The sequence below is a fragment of the Vidua macroura genome, chromosome 16, assembly GCF_024509145.1.
Source record: "Vidua macroura isolate BioBank_ID:100142 chromosome 16, ASM2450914v1, whole genome shotgun sequence".
In the NCBI taxonomy this organism is placed as follows: domain Eukaryota; kingdom Metazoa; phylum Chordata; class Aves; order Passeriformes; family Viduidae; genus Vidua; species Vidua macroura.
Window position 1 is genome coordinate 10,144,515 of NC_071586.1, and position 17,198 is coordinate 10,161,712.

Sequence of the window (17,198 nt, forward strand, 5' to 3'; positions counted from 1 at the left end):
AACCCCTGCCTGCCAAAACCAATCCAACCCAACTCAACATAAAAAAAACCCTAAACCAAACCCAACAACAGCGATAAAACCCCAAAACAAAAAAACCCTCAACCCAATAAAAAACTCCAAAATTCCCCTCAAAAATACAAACCAACCAACCAAATAAAACCCGCCCCCCCAACTAACAAAAAGAAAAGGAAAGGAAAATAAGGAAAAAAAAAAAAAAGAAAAGAGTTTAGGACTGAATCCAGCAGAAATAATCACCTCCATGAAAATGAGAGCCCCTGGGTACTTTTCTGACTGCTGTTGAAAGGATGATGACTTTGGGTAATAAAAACCGTGCTGCCCTTTCCCCCCTCCTGTTGCCACCCCACTGTTGACATTTAATGCATGAGCAGGACCTGTGCCCTGGTGAAATATCACTCCTGTCACCTTGGCAAGTGACACGAGTGGCGCTGGGGGACAGCGGGCAGCGAAAGCACCTGGCAGGAGGAGCCATCCTTCCCAGCTGATGAAAGATAGCTTAAAAGGGGGTGCATAATTACTGAAAGAGGCTTCTCAGAGACCAGAGGTGGAAAGAGTGACTAAGAAAGAGCTCGTATTGAAAGGTGCTCAGTGACGCGCGCCGCCCTGCGTGACAGCACGGCTCTTTCATGGCACTCACGCATCCCTCCACTCATGAGGAGTTCCTGCAGCTGGAATCAGGCCCCTCACTCATCAAACACTCTGTGCTGATTTTAATAGGCAAGATGAAACAGAAGACAGCTCAGTGTGGGTTTAGATTGAGTCATGGTTATTGAATTTGTCCAAGGTACAAAGGTGCTGTTTGCAGCAAAATGAAATAAGTGATAAAAAAAATCCACAAAGAACAAAGGGACTGGAGAGTAATATTTGTCACACTCTCAACAGTCTTCTGTTTGGTGTATGAGAGGAAAAAAGAGTAAGGGACATGCTGCACACTTGCAACAGTGAAGTGCATGAAAAGATGAAAAGAAAAGAAGTTTAATGAAAGCATTGTTTTTACTCAACTCTACAGAAGTTTGGGTGTGGATGGATAGTTGGGCAGAACTGAAAAAACCTCACAAATAACAAAGCAACAAAAAAAGGAAAAATGGGGGACAATGGAGAAGCCTTCAGAGTCCCCATGATGAAAGCCTATAGATGCACTTGCTGTGTTTCCCTGGGTGCTGTGCCTGGTTCTGCCCTTGTCCTTGTGAATGCCCATGTAATGTTGGGTTTGGAGTTGTACTTCCAGACATGAGGCTCCTGCCCACCTACTTGTGTACCTCTGAACCTTTCCTACTTTTTGACTTGCAAAGAAACATGGTTGTGTGAGTACTTAAGCATCTGAGATTTAGTCTGTCTCTTTTGGCTCTTAAAGGTAGGAATAGTTTTCTTTATCTGTCACAGGCCCCTGTGATGATAAATAGGATAGGCAGATAGGTGCTAACAAGGGGAGAAGGGTAAGTAGGTGCTTCCATGGTAAGGTTGTTGTGATGGCTTGAGGACATAAGTGCAGCAGGATTTGTAGGTAGAAATGTCTCATAGGGAATATTCTGTAGTTAATTTATATGAGTACTCTAGGCTTCTGTGCACAGGCTGCCCTTAATTTGGCCCTTATATAGGTTGTTTAATCTTTTATGAAGCATTTACGTCAGAAGAAAATGACAATATTGAAACAAATTGGGACAGAAATCAAATGAGAGGTACTTGCAGAGGAATCCTTTGCCCTCTCTTCTTTAAATGGATATGTAATCAACCTCTGCTGACCTTTACCACTCAATTTCCCAGCTGTGGCTTCTTTTCCAGGAGAAAGCAGCCATAGGTAGAAGACTCTTGGGCAGATGATTGCCTTTGCTTTGTGTCTGTGTGAGTGTAGCACTTTTAGAGTGACCCATCAGGCTCCTGTCATCTCTATGTACCAGTGTTGCAATTCTGCAATACCAGCCCTTGTCTCAGCTGCTGTCTGGAATTGGTAAAAATGAATAAACCTAATCAGGAAGGAGCAGGAGAAGGAAAATCCAGCTGCAAGGAGAAAAGCATTTTTTCCCCGTGTGTCTCCTCTCCCACGAGCAGTGTCACCATCCCTCATTAACGCTCAGGCTGCCCCGGGGCCGCGTTGCTCCCCAACGCCGTTGCCAAAGTTACAGAATCAGCTGCTCTGGCTGTGAATGAGAGAGAACAGGCTCTGCTTTCCCCAAAACTTACCATGGATTTGGTTCCACAGTCCAGGCACCACAGCTGAATCCTGACTGGATCAGTTCTTTCTGACTCTGTTGATTCTGATTTATTTCCCCTCTCTGAAATCCCCCACCAGTATTTGTGGCCATCAGGATGGGTTTGCTCCTTGTCCCACGGCTCTGTGAGCACCATGCCCTGAGGAGGGCTGCTGGGGAGGGAGGAAGCTCACAGAGGAGACAGCAGTGATAACCTTTAGGAATTACTCTGGACTGTGCAGAAGCTGCATTAACTTGACAGATCTGCTCTTGACGGTGAGGAGAATCATTCATCTGTTTTGATGCTCCCCTGCTTCTGTATTTCCGTGTTTTCCCTGGGGGCTGCTGAGTCTTTCTGGTTCAGCACATTCCCCCAGCACTTGTGCCCAGACACATTTGCACCAAAGCAGTTGCAGAGGGTTTTCTGTTGTTGTTTTGGTGAAAGATGTTTGTATTTCATTTCAGAGGAAAGCCTTGATACTCAGATTGAACTAATGCAATTTTTTTACTGATATAAATTAAAGGCTAATCACTCATTTCCAAAATAACTGTATCTTGGACTGCATCAAAGTAGTAGGAAAACAAAACTAGTCCTGTTGTTAGAGTACCATTTTTGTCAGTAAATCAACAGTAACTGTGTTTCTGTCTGGTCTATTATTTTTATTCCAATATTATAGATCTGAAGTTCTCTATTCTTACTCCAGGGAAGCAAATAACAATTCTGCTATGCCATAAGTTTTAGTTAAGTCTTTTCCTACTGAGCCACCACACTGTTGCTCACTGGTTAAGTGTGCTTAGTGAGACATTTGCTGTGGGCATTTTTCAAGTTGTCATCACTTAATGCAAAACAAGGCTTGAAAAAACCAAGGCAATAAAGTTCTGCTCTTTTTGCACAATTTTCATTTCTATGTCCTGACCCTTGCAAAAGAGCAGACTTGGGTTACATTTTCTGTCTGTGCTGTTGTACCATCTCTGCGCTGCTCTGGTGGCCAAGAAGAGCCTGGCATTCCCATCTTCATCAGTCTCACAATGGTAGTAGAGGGGGTGAATCAAGAATAACTTGAGAAGCATTTTGGGTAAAATTTCATCTACCAGTATTGGTTTCTTTGAAAAATACAGGGTATGGGTTATTTGGAAATAGATTTTGCCAGACAAAAAAAGGGAAAAAGTCTAAATGTTTTCTTTTGGAATTTCAAAATGCTGCGTTTGTTTCTGTCTAGGTAAACAAGTGATTAGAGTTGCAAGGATTAAGTTATAAGAGAAATGTCTCCAATGAAATTAGTGTGAGAATGGTGGAAGAGCTGAAATAATGATAAATTTCTGTGAAGATGGAACAACTATTTTTTTATCTTGGGTTTGCTCTGGCAGGTGTTATGGTGGTATTATAAAGGGAATTTGCCCATGACCCTTCAGAGATTTAATTTGCCTTGGTGGTCTCAACTAGACATTTATAATTAGCTCTTAGAATGAATGGAGTTTCTAGGCAACTTGAGTATGAACAATTCAGTCTCCATTGGGTCTTTCCAAGAAGTGTTTGGGGATTTTTTTTTTTTTTGTGTGTAAGGACAGTACAGTGAAAAAAAGAGGAAAAGATTCCCATCAGCCTCTCAGCCAGGGTAGATTCATAAGTTACCAGCCCTCTCTGGAGTCTTGGGCTTTTCTTACTTTCCAATAAGTAAATTTTCTAGGTTCAAGTCAGATTTCAGGCTGTCTTGAATGATGAGAATTTACAAATACATTCCACTTGCCAAAACTTCCTACAAATCCTCAATGTAAATAAGAGATGTATTTGAAATTCATATTATGACCTAAAATTCCTCTTTGTTGACTCTTATCATTTTTGCTGGCATTCTGTTACTTTGTTCAAGTAGGGAATACAAGCCTGTACAAGGCCAGTGACCTCTCTTCAGCACAAGGACACCTGAGTACTTGGCTGCTGTGCTGGGGTCTGAATTTGCTCTTCCAGGTACCATTTGAAGATGGGCTATGTGACACTCACTCAAAAATTGATACCACAAAATTCCTTTTCTTCCCCCTATTAGCAATGCTTTTCTGTCAGAAAATTCTTACAAAATTAAGATTTAATTATTCTTGCGAAGTGTAATGTAATAAATTAGTTTTCATCATAGGAGGTATTATCACACTGTAAATAATTGAAGAAACCATAAATTAGAGCTGACGGTCTAAATGAAGGAAGCACATTTTCTGATCATCTTTTTTTCTATGAGTTTTCTTGCTGAATTCTGCAAATTAGCAAGTAATTTGTAACGCTTATCCTGAACATTATGTGAATTAGTGAGAGTCCATTGTAATTAGATTTTTTTAAAACCAATTAGCAAGTGAGAAAGGTCTCATTGTTTATTTAGAATTACTCAGTAAAAAAAGGAGCATAATTTTATTTGTACTGTATTTTTTCAAGATTTTAATGCTTTCATTTCCTCCTAATAAAGGGAGGGCACAGAGAAGAGGGATGATAAAATCCTAAGTTACCTCCTTTCCTGGTAGATACGTAGGCTCCTTCTATTTTCAGAGGTTTCTGAATCAGACCAAATGTGATAAATGCAGTATTCTATAGGGCAGGGAATTAATTCTGTTTTCTGCAGATACAGTCTAATGCCTTCACTTTGAGATCATTCTTTTTCTACATGTCTTTGCACACATCATCCTAGAATGTTTTTAATTTCCATTTTAACAGAAGTGGAACTTCTTTTTCACTTCTTTTTCATTTCATAGTGAATAAATTGCAATAGAAACGGAATTTCATGAGTTTTCAACTCTGTCTATAGAAATCTTTCATTTTCTTCTATTTTTCTATGAAGAGTCTTATGATAAGAGCCTTGTTTTCCTTTGCTGTTGCCTCAGGATGTCAAAGTGAAAAGGATTTGGCTGCTGTATTTTCATGAATTGCTATAGGAGGTTGGATGAGGTACTTGGCAGACATTCATGGAACAGCTGAGATGTTGACTTCTTGGCTACTGCAGGAATAATATGGACGCTACAGCAGTGTGCACAGCAGGGCTGCAGCCATCAGCACCAACAAAAACTATTTTCTCAGTTCAGAGCAGGGGCTCAGTCCCTTCCTTCTGTCACATTGCTGTGCACCAGCACGCCAGGTGATAATTGGAATCTGTGGGTGATGAAGGACTGGTGATCCTTGGTGTGAAAGATGCGACCTGTGTCTGAGGTTCTGAGCAGTGAAGCTTTTCACGTGGTTTTGTTTGCACTGGAAGGCCAAGACCAGCTGAGGGATCCAGTTATTCCTTTATGAGCCCCTCCATGGATGAAACTCTCACGTTGCAACACAAAAGCTTCTTTTTTCTTCTTTCCAGTCTGTTCTTATCTCCCAAGATACATAATGAGATGAAGTCCTGGAGGTTTTTCGTGCATTACTCAGCTGCAGAAATATTCTTCTTTTCTCCTCTAAGCAAGGTATTTTGTTTCATTTTCTATTTATCCTGTGCAAAAGAAATGTTTTGTAGTTTAAGTGTAGTCGTGTGGTCTGCTTGTGTCCTCTTCTGCACTGCTTTTGCCGGGTTCTTCTCCTCTTGGCTTTTCTACCATCTTCAACCAATCAGTGGGAGAGTTCAGAACTGAGGTACTCAGTAAATTACAGCAGTTTAGTTTATTGATGGGACCAAGCTTAGAAAAACTGAGTTAATAATCAAAGCAAAGTAAATGTTACTTGAGTAGAGGAGCAGAGAGAACTTGGCTCTTTCTGGAGGCACTCAGGGCTTCCCTGGACTTGAGCCCTGCCAGAGCTCTGTGGCTGTGAGGCACAGCTGCTGAAAGCAGTGATTTCAGTGCTGGGATTCAGGCAATGGAATGAACCTGCTGGTTCTCACTATAAAAATCTAGAAAAGAAAGAAAGCTGTGGTAAAGCTTTTCTTCCCCAGTCAGAGTGTCTGTAAGAATAGGCATTAACTGACAACAGAGGAAACCACAGGAGGCTGCAGAGAGTTGTGGAATAAGGCAGATGAATAAAAAAAAATTAACCTGTGCTAGAACAAGTTGAAGCATGGCTGCTGTAGCATTTATCATGTTTCATTATAAGCTGACTTACTGACAGCTTCTTTGCTTGAGATTCCTCTGATACTGATACTGGCTGCCTCTGAACACCTCACACCTTTTTAATAGTTTTAATAGTTTGTTTGATTGGTTTTTTTTTTTTTTTAACAACTGAACTTTCCTTGTGGGCTACACAGATACTACTTTTCTTTTTCTGCTATAATTTGAAATGCTCGTCAAGAATTCCAGGGAGTTTTGGTGGTGGAAGAGAAGTTTGCTGAATACATCAGCCATGGTAGTACCTGAAAGTCTTGCTCAGGTTTGGGAGGGAAGAACAGGTGGGCTTGAAGATGGATAATTAAGTGACATACACAGTATCTGGCAGAAAATTCCAGTAATTTCCCTCTCTGATACACACTTATGGGTAGATATATCTTCTAGTTAACCAGCTGTGGACCACTTCCTGCTCTGCATAGAGGTAACATCTGGCTTAAATAAGAGAAGGGAAAAAAAGGAACAAATTACCCAAAAAGTAATATTTATCTCCTCCCATTTTCCAGAACAGAAGCTTCAGTAGGTAGTTTAAATTGAATGGCAGGTACTTAAAAGGCTTCTTTCTGAAACATGAGTTTTAAAAATCTAAGCAATGCATGAAAATTTTAAATTTTAAAGGAAAAGTGTTTCAATTCTGATTCTGAGCTCCAAATTACTCCTGTGTTTGGTCTGATTCTTAGAAGGAAAAAAGCCAACCCACTCTTTAAAACCATCAGTAGGATGTGTGTGTCCCCTGGTACCTCTAAGCAAACCAAGAGATTTCACATTACATTAATTTGCACGGTTTGCAAATATTTCTGAAGTAGCCTCTCGATTAGATTTCCTGTTCCCGAGTAATGGGATCTTTACAGGGCACTTAAGAAATGCATTATTGAGGAAAAGACCTTTAAATTATTTGCTTAGCAGATGAAGGGAACTATTGAGACAATATAGACACAATGTAAATATCACCTGGGCATATATGGGTAGGAATTTGTGTGAGAGAAAAGGACTTCCCCATGCTTACTGCTCTCCAAAAGAGATTTGTGTGTCTCATGTAACATTGATAATAGGGGCAGCCTCTTCCTTCCTCTCAGCAGGAATAGCTATCAAAGATGAAAGTGTCTTTGTAGGCCAGCATGAACTGATTTCCTCAGTCCTGTGCATGATAATATTTTAATTAGGCAATTCCTCGTGGTGGTGAGGAGATTTTCAATTAACCATTTTTAAAAAGCGTTCTCACTTTCTCTAATTACATTACTTTAATTTCTTAGTGAAGGAATAAATCTCAGCAGACAGGAATTCATTCACCTGGATTTTTGGGTGCTATAAATTTGGTAAAAAATCCAGAAAGCAATATGCAGTGGATGAAATATTAATGACTGCTCTGTTTCCTATGCAAGTTATTTGTGACTAGGAAAATGTGTGGAATTTCTTCCTCTTTAGAAGACTAAAACATGAGACATTTTTTATAGTTGAAAATACTGTCTGTTGCCTAATGCCTATTCCTTTGACTACCACCAGTTGTCAGTTCAAACCTTGAAAAATCAAGTTATTTCCTGGTCAGTGGAATCAAATATGGAAGAAGTCAAAACGTTTACCTGAAGATCCTTTCATCAGTTTTTTATTAACATTTCACAGAAGTTATGTGGGGGTTAATAAGTCACTAAGAGATGCTACAGGTGTCATGACTTGTCACACCTGCATTCAAATGCTTGGACCATTACAGACGTTGTAGAGGACTATAAGTGAATGAAAACACTTATTTTATATAGAAACTGCTTTTTAAAATGTTTATACATAAATTACAGGCAAATGAAAGTGCTTAGACTCTGCAGTGACTGTCTCACAAATCTATGAAACATTTACATGTTTTTTGCACTGTTTAAGTAGAATTTTCACTGCTCCTCTCCCAGTTCTGACAAATGAAGTATTTAGATTGTTTCTGCTTTTTGATACACATAGCAGCTTAATTACTCTTTTGAAACCCACGAGCATTTCAGAGGAGATGAAATTAAAAGCAGGAATTCTTATCCCAGTGGTTAGTGGGCCTTTTAGTAGTGAAGAAGCTGCCCACTGATGAGAAAAATCTCATCAAGCAGATTCAGAAACAATTGATTAAGGCTCAGCTATTCTTCACAAAAGGAGAAAACCCTGGAGATATTCAGATGATTATTAGTTCTTGGTTTTCCAAAGAGCAAGGATCTTACTCACACTGGCCTTAACTAGAATCTAATTATTTTCTTCATTTTTTAAAATTTAAACCTTTCGTTGTCATAATTCTTGCTGAAAGATAGGAAATACAGTTTTGTCTTTTTTAGAAGTTGCAACAGGGGCAGTGGGGACCTGGTAACAGGATACCCAAACTAAACCCAGTTGGAAATGTTTAATGGAACAGTTTTTCCACTACGAAATACAGCTTGAAGGGTGGCAAGCAGAATTAAATATTAATTAGAACATGTTGACATTTGACCAAGAAATCTGATGAGGAAAAGCCCGAATAAATGTAAATCAATTTTTTATTTTCTTGATTTCATGCATTTCTATCCCAATTTATATTTTAAATAATGTAATATATACTTTGAATCTCTGATAAGAGTATTGTTATTTTATAAAGTTTTGTCACTTTTGAAATGTTTATAGTTGGTAGCAAATAATTTTATCAGAATTCTCTTTCTGCAGGTAAATTAAAATTTTGATTTTATATTCCAATTCAAAATAAAACCAGATTTTGAAATGGCAGCTTTTCCTGCAGAAAGAAAATTTGTCTTTTTAAGCAGATGTATATTTATCTTAATATAGTTTCAGTATCAAAAAGATTTTCACTGCATTTGACTGACATTAATTGGAGGGGACAGGTGGTGGTGGCAGTGGGAAAGAAATCTCTTCAGCATTGTGTAGAATTGATAGCAGGATATGCAGGACTAGAGCTAGTGAAAAATGCATAAATATCACTTATGCAAGAAATTGATTAGCTGAGATTAAAAAAGAAAGAAAGAAAAATCTGCAATATAAACATAAACTAACATCAATAAAAAGATACTTTTCAGTTGTCTTCATGAAGAATCCCTAGAAGTTAACTCTTGTGCCCCTGCACTGGTGAGGTCACAGCTTGAGTCCAGTTCTGGGCCAAGAAAGGTGAACCTCACCTTTGTGGAGGTGCTGGAGCAAGTCCAGAGAAGGGCAGAGCTGGTGATGAGTCTGGGGGGTAAATCCTGTGAGGAACAGCTGAGGGAGCTGGGGGTGGTTTTACTTTGGGGATACACTGGTTTTGCCAAAGGAGAACGTGATCTGCTGAGTTGTCAGGCTTGTAAACCAATGGGGTTGATTCAACAGAAACTAAGCATACACTGATGCAAAGCCATGGTAATTAACTTTCAAAAGTTAATACTTAGTACCAGAAATCAGATCAAGTCCTTGTTCATGTTTAACTCTCATAAAACAAGGCACAATTGAAAATTTTCAAAATACTGAGATTTTTTTCATGCTATAAATATTTATTTCTAGAGAATTTAAAATAGAAATAGAGAAGAGAACTATGTAAATTTATATGAGGTACTGAAACAAAAGAACAGGCAACCTAGAAGTAGGGAATGGTTGTTTGACGCCCCATGGCTTGGGAAACAACTGCTTTCTAAAGGTGAGACTCTGCTTTCCTTCCCATAATTACTGCCTTTCCTCCAGGCACTTGCTTAAAGTGAATCAGGCAAGGATTAATACTTCTGCACAAAGCTTTTGACAAAGTGTGTGATATCAGACTGTATGAGCTCGAGCATTGCTGAGAAAGGGATTTTGCAGAGGAGCAATATTGTACCTTGGAACACCTGTGTGAGCCACAGAAATACTTCAAAGCCTTTGACAAACAGCTCTGGAAACAGAAGTGATGTCTCTGCCTGAAATACTGGAGAGAAGGACAAAGAGAAAGGATAAAACCATTTTCCACCAGTGGCTTCTCCCACTTTCAGCAATGCTGCTGGGTTTGGGCTTGGTGCGTCTGTGGTTTCCAGCAAGAATAACAAAGTTGAATAGCCACTTGCTGGTGGTGATCTGGAGTGATTTTGGTTTGCTAGGGCCAGTTCCCAGTTGTGATGTGTGTAGGTGGAGCAGATGCAGCAATTTAAAAGACTCTGAGCCTACATCTTGTCCTTGTTGGCTTTTTTTGGAGGTGAGACATGGCTAAACCCTGTGGTAGAAGTGGTCTGAAGGAGCCTGGCTGTGGTGGGGAGAGACTTTCCATTTCCCCAGGGATCCCTGCTGAAAAGGGCTGCCCTACAGCAAGCCCATGGTCCAACCCCTTGATTTATTTGGCTTTTGTTTGGCAGCTGGGTCAGGTTGAGGGCTCGGGTGCAGGCAGGGCAGATGGAGCCTGGTGCAGTGCCCTACTGCAGTTATTTATCACCCCTGTACAGAACCTGCAGCACTGAAGCAACATTATCACTGACTTATCTAGGGATTGCGTGGCTAGAACACTTCCTTTGTCTGCACTGCAAACGAGAAGCTGATAGGAAAAGGAGAATGGTGCAGTGGGCTTTCCAGAGCAGAGCTGACAGAGCTGCTGCTCCTGCAGGGGCACATCTCCCAGTGGCAGCTTCCTCGTGCATATGGAGGAGACGATGATCCATCAGTGACTCACTGAATGCTTTTCACTTCACCATAGCAAATGATTAAAAAAAAAAAAGAGAGAGAGAGAGAAAAGAAATAATACAATTTCCATGTCCTTATAAATGCAGTAGGAGCCTGTGGTTAGAAACAAGCAGCTTAGCGTGCGAAGGGCAAGAGCACGGCAGCAGTAGCAGCAGGTTAGATGTTATTGCTGTTATTGAACAGAGCACCAGGGTGACCACACTTTACAAGGGCTTTATTGGTTCACTCTAGTAAAAATGAATCACACCTCTCTCCCTCAGCTCCTCATCTTTTTCCCTCAAAAGACTGATAGGAAAAAGGATGATTAAAAACCTCCAATGTGAAAAAAGTTCGACTTTACACGTCAGTGCTGTGTACGGGTGGATGATTCACCAGAATCCACCTCTGTGTTTTTAAGATTTTTTTTTGTTTGAAGTGTTAGCATGTCAGACTTTATAGAGATTCCAGGTTTGAATCTCTGCTAGTACCTGCTTTTATCAGGTAAAATGTTATGTGGTGGCACAGAAGGGACTCTTGCTGAAAAGTGCTCCCCTTTGCTAGTTTGATGTAAAAAATAAAGAGAAATCTACCTGGAGTCTCCATTTCTGTGCTCTGAGGGATTATTTCCATGGAGGTTTACACTGGGCACTTAAATGGCATCTAGAGGTGCTTTTCAGTATCAGATACCATCCTTTGCAACATTGGAAGGGGTGAACTAGACCATTTTCCAATTCTGAATCAATTTTGTGACTTTCCAGCCTCTGTTAAGCAGCTTTTAACTTTTGTTACCATTAGTCTTGGGAGTTATAGGCGGCAGAAGGCTCAGCTATTCACCAGGCAAGAGGCTTCATGCCAGGGAGTGCAGGGGCTTAAAGCCATTATTTAGGAGCCCATATCATGAAAGTACTTGCAGATGTAAAAAAGGATGGGGCACCAACCTGCAAGCAGCAAAGAAAAATTGAGTTTATAGTCCTGTCACATGTGCATTTAAACTGAGTTTATCATTGTTGCTACTTGCAACAAAACTGTACTAGTCAATGTTCAGCTGCAGCAGCACCACTTGCCAAAGCGAAGCCATCCTGTCTGTGACAGGAACACGTCTGTAGTGCCTGGCATCTGACAATCCTGACGCATCTGCTGAACAAATGTTAATTAGGCTTTACAACAGCTTTGTAAGGTAGGTAAATGCATCCACAGACATTTCAGCTGAGGCACAGGGCTCCCTCTCCTGTGGAAGGGTATCAGGGTGTGAGAGGGGGTATGTTGGGTGGGTAGCCCAGTGTGTGGGGCCAGATTTTTGCTCATGAGAATAAGTCTTCAATTGTTGTGTGACCTTTTGTGCTTGAAAATTGGGTCCTACATCACAGCTGGGACCTTTGCTATGGTTACAGCAGGAAAACTCAATACAGTAATAGAAATGTTCCATAGACTGGAGAAGCACAGTGGTCTGTCTGCCAGGGAATTATTTTGGATTTCCCCCCAGATGAGACTGTAATTCAGCTTTGGATACGCACCACATCTCCTCTTGCTCTCATGAACCCTTCCTTGTCCCAGAAGTGTGCCCCTGTCCCTGGGCTGTGGCCTTGTGTTGTGTGGGCTGGCTCTGCACAGCTCTCCAAGAGCAGCCACGTGCCCTCTGCTCAGGTGTGAGCCTTCATTTCATCCACACTGCTGAATTCTTAGCAGTGTGTGTGCATCCTGTCAGCCCTTTGTGTTCTCCCTTCAGTGCTCTCAGTTTCCTGGCAGGAGGAGAAAATGCCCCTGGCTTGTAGCTGGAACTCTTTGCTGTCACATGTCCTTGCCACAGCCTCTCACCCAAAGGGCGAGTGCTGTGTCCCACAGCCCACCCCTGAGCTGCAGCCTGACATCCAAGGCTCGTGCTGAGCGTTGTTCAGACTCATCTGAGTCTTACGTGTAAGCCCTGCAGAATTTCATGGCAAAAGGGTGGGAGGAGGAGGAGGCAGACGAAGTGCCCAGTGCCCTACTTAGCAAACGCCTAAAGCCGGGCCCGCTGCATTGCCTTGTCAGGCTCTGCACGCTGCAGAACTGATTAAACAAAACCCCGACGTGTTGGGGCCAGAAATTGCCCAGTTCAATGTTAACATTGTGTAAACACTCTCCAACTGACTAAATTCTAGCAGATCCAAAAGTTGCCTGGAGCATTTTCATGCTTTCCCTCTCTGCTGAAGCTAAGCCTGCAGCTCCAGCTCCCCGGGTCTCCCTGGGACTCATTAGCATGGCACCACTGTCACTGCTGGCAAAGGCAGCCACGGGGGACAGTGTCACACGTGCAGAGAGTGGCAACCTTCACACAGGAGCAAAACAGTGAAGCAAAACTGTGGTGGAGGGGAAGGATCATGTTTAATAATATGCAAATCAATGTAGCATCGCACAAAGATTTGATTTGCGTTTTGAGGCAGCTGCTAAAAATGTTGTTTTAACCCCTCTTGGGAGCGTAAATATATCCACTATACACAGACTAGATGGAGGGTGATTACATTTTCTAATAACTTTAATTTCACAAAGTAGAACATTTGAAAGCTGACATGTCTTTCATCCTTGGATGAAGTGTGTTGGGGAGATGCCCATGTAAGGGTAATTGCATCAGTGTTAATACAGCACAATCCCACCTACCGCACAGAGAAATGCCCTGCAGACTTGTCAGGACGTGAGGAACTTTTGCTGTACATAATGAAATGTGAAATATCATTTTTGATGCACAAAGGACATGCTTTCTCCTTGCTTTTTATTGTTTCATCACAGGCAGCCCAGTGCTCAGTGGTGCTCCCTGGGCTCAGTCATTGTGTCTTGGGCTGTGCCTCTGCCTCACTGAACCGAGCGCTCACGTACCAACTCAGGCAAGTCAGTGAAGCCAGTGTTTTCCCAATTATGAGGGCAAACAATTTGGGTCCTTTGCCTTCCTGTTGCCAATTCCACACGTTGTTAATCTTGTGTAACTCAGATGGCTTTTTATTGCCTGTGCCTCGCAGAAAACAACACTAGACTTAATGCAGTTGTTTCCACATGACACAGCTGTAAGAAAGAGCAATATTATGGCCCAGTGATGGGGAGAAGCAGAGAGGTGCCTCTGGATGCAGAGACCTACACAAGGGCTGGGGCCCTGGAGCCAGGAAATTAATAAATGAGCAGCACACTGCTGTGCTAGCTCTCGGGGAAGGCTTGTTTGTGTCCTGCTCTGCTAAGTTATTGTTCAGGAGATAGAAAATTGGTATTTCTGTGGCTTGGATCCATTTTGATTTGTTTTCCTGTATTCAAATCATCTGCCTCCAGCTGCTTTCTTGGGCTGAGTTAGAGAGAGATGCACAAATTGTCTCATGGCTCATTGTCTTCTGAAGAAGATCTGTAATTTCCTCCCTTTAGTTTTTGTTTGGGGCATTTGTGGTAGCAATGTCACTGTAAGGGGCCAGGATTCCCTGCTCTGCAAACACAAAACCAAAAGGCAAAGGGCTCAGGGAGTCTCTAGGCTCTACTTTGTTTAGACACACGTTGTTCATTGCAAATACAAAAGTATTGATGGGCTTCATTGTACCTCGGTGCTGCCCTTGACAAAATTTTCTTAACAGTTAAAATGAGGCCCGGTTGAATCAGAAAGGGGCTGCCCAAAGGCTGTGCCATACTCGGGAAGTGTTTCATCAGTCAGCCAGGAGCCCATTTCACTTCAGCCACGCAGGTCTTGTCACATCCTCACGCCCCTGCAGGGAGCAGTTGTGCCCAGCTGCAGGATTGGTGCTGCTCTTTGACTGACACTTGGTGCCTTCAGCCTCTCCATCACAGGAGGGAGGGAGGAAGGGAGGGAAGGAGATTTTATCACCTGGAACAATCTACTGTTTCCCTGGTGTTTGCTCAAACATTTAATTATTCTCTATGTTACATGTCTTGCACGGCACCGTTTTGAGTTTGTCTCATCTCATCAGATGAAGGGAATTTTTATTAACAACTCTTCCCCTCCTGCCTCTCCTCTGAGATCTCCATACACTGCAAATCAGGCAGCTCTTGGTCTCTCTTTTGGGCTCTATGCCTTACAAAACCACGCATGTTCTCTTTTCCTCTGCTTTGCACTTTGCTGGTTTTCAATGTTATCTTTTAAAATTTAGGTACTGGGGGATTATAGAATATTCATCACCAGTCTCACAAGTGCTGCAAATGGAAATATATTTACCTCTCTACTTGTCACTTACTTGTTCATGCACCTAAGGATAATTTTCTAGGTTGCAATCCCCTATTCTGTAGCTGTGCCTAAGTACACTTCTTGTTCCTAGATACACAACAACAAATCTGGCTTTAAATGAACCTGGTGAATATGAATGGATTTCACTGAGATATCAATATTTATTAAAAATTAAAAAGATCTCATCTAACTCTGCTCCAGCTCCTCCGTGTAGAGTCTCCTTAGTTGGGTTAAAATGTTTATTCCTAGAACTTTAACATCCTCTTTAGTTACTCAAGGATTGGAAAAGAATTCATTTTCTACTGCCATTTTCATAGATGGAAAAGAAATATGTATTGAACGTGTTACCTCTTCCACATTTTATTGGAAACTTTGCTGTCTGTGTAGCTGCTTGCTGCTGAAGTTCCTTTGCTCTGTTTAATTCTGTCCTCAGCCAGGCCTGAGATGACTTCTTCCTCTGTCATTCTTAGTTTTCCTAATAAATATTTCATCTTTTCTAATATTGTTTACAGCAATTCCTATTGATTTCCTCCTTCTCAGTCATTTTATATTGGCTTTTTGTTCCTAATTGTCTCCTTTACTTTTCATCAAATGAGACTTTGCTTTTAGCCAGACTTATCTGGTTTTTTTTGTTTGTTTTTTTTTTTTTTTTTTTTTTTTTAATTGTGGTATTGTGCCTCTTATCATCTCATGATTTTTCCCCAAGAACTCCCCAGTCTCATCCTCTCTATTTTTTCAGTCAGTTTTTGGGCAACAGTTCTTTTTAGGCTTCAGCTATAAATTTGTGTATGCCACATTTACCCTTCTCCTTTCTCTTTTTTCCTCATTTTTTAACATCTCTTTGTTGGTCACTTTTTGCACATTAAACTGCAATATGCAGAGCAGCAACAGTCTTACCTATATGTTTGAATAGCACTTGGAAAATCATGTCCTATTTTTTTGTAGTCCAGAATCTTTGGAGAGACTGTTTTCTGTTCTAGTCTTTTCTCAATTAGTGCAGGGAAGTTGGACTCCAAGGAATTTTGTTGCCAGTTTGTTGTTTTCATTTCAGCCCTGAAGAAGAACCCACTCAGGTTCTTCAGGCCATAACTGTGTTTCTTTTCTTTATACATCACTTGGAATAACAAAAGATATTCTTTCTTGTACAAACCTTGCTTGCATCCTTACTTTCCTACAGCTACACTGCCGGAAAATAAGATTTGGTTACAATTGTTTTTAGCAGACTGCATTAAACAAGTTTTCCTGACAGTAGGAATATACTTCTGCAATGGTAATTTTATAAGTGGAAGAGACTATCCCAGGAATAAAACTTCTTGTTTGAGGGCCTGAGTTATGAGACCTTTACTGTGAAATGCTGAGGGTTGGCATGAAACCAGCTTTTGCTCATAGACCTGCATCCAAAGCCACTGCTGCACCAACTGCTGTGAAATAATGTGCTCCTGTTGTGGCAGTGATTTTGGGTAATGTCTGTCAGTCCAAGCTGCCAGAATGATCTTGCTCCTACTGCATGGCTGTCCAGTGAGCTGTGCAGCAATCTGTAAAGCCAGGCACTCACTGATTTGCAAGAACATGGCAGTTTGAGTTGGCATTCCTGAGCAGGGCCTTACTGAGTCACTTTGCCTCGTCATAGCTGAATCACTGACACTTAATTGATGGAAAGCTTTTCTCACACAACAGATGTCCGGCCTTGCACGGAGGTCTGGTGAGTGATCCTGGGCTCCAGGACTGATGGGAAGGTTCTTCAAGTCAAACCAATCTACACAGAGTCACCTTTACTTCCCCCAGACTGCACCCAGCCATGCACCCTAAAGCATGCTTTAGTGGCTGAGTGTGGTCACATTGAATGCCACAATCACAATTTCCCGCAGCAGTCTCCACAGAAGTATCTACCTTGAAGAACATCTCTGAGATGTGAGAGGGCATCATGATTTTTCATGTGACAGAGGTATCTCCCAAGGTGTGAGTGAGGTCATTGTGCTGTGTGGCACAAGCTATGCACCTACCCAGAGGAGATCCTGAAGCACAACCAGGCTGTATCTGAGAGGCTGATGACAGCCAGCTCAGGCTTACACAATGTGGTTTTCAATGCCTGGGAGAGCTCTTTCTCAGTAAATTTCTTGGAGCCCCAGATTGGAAGAGTG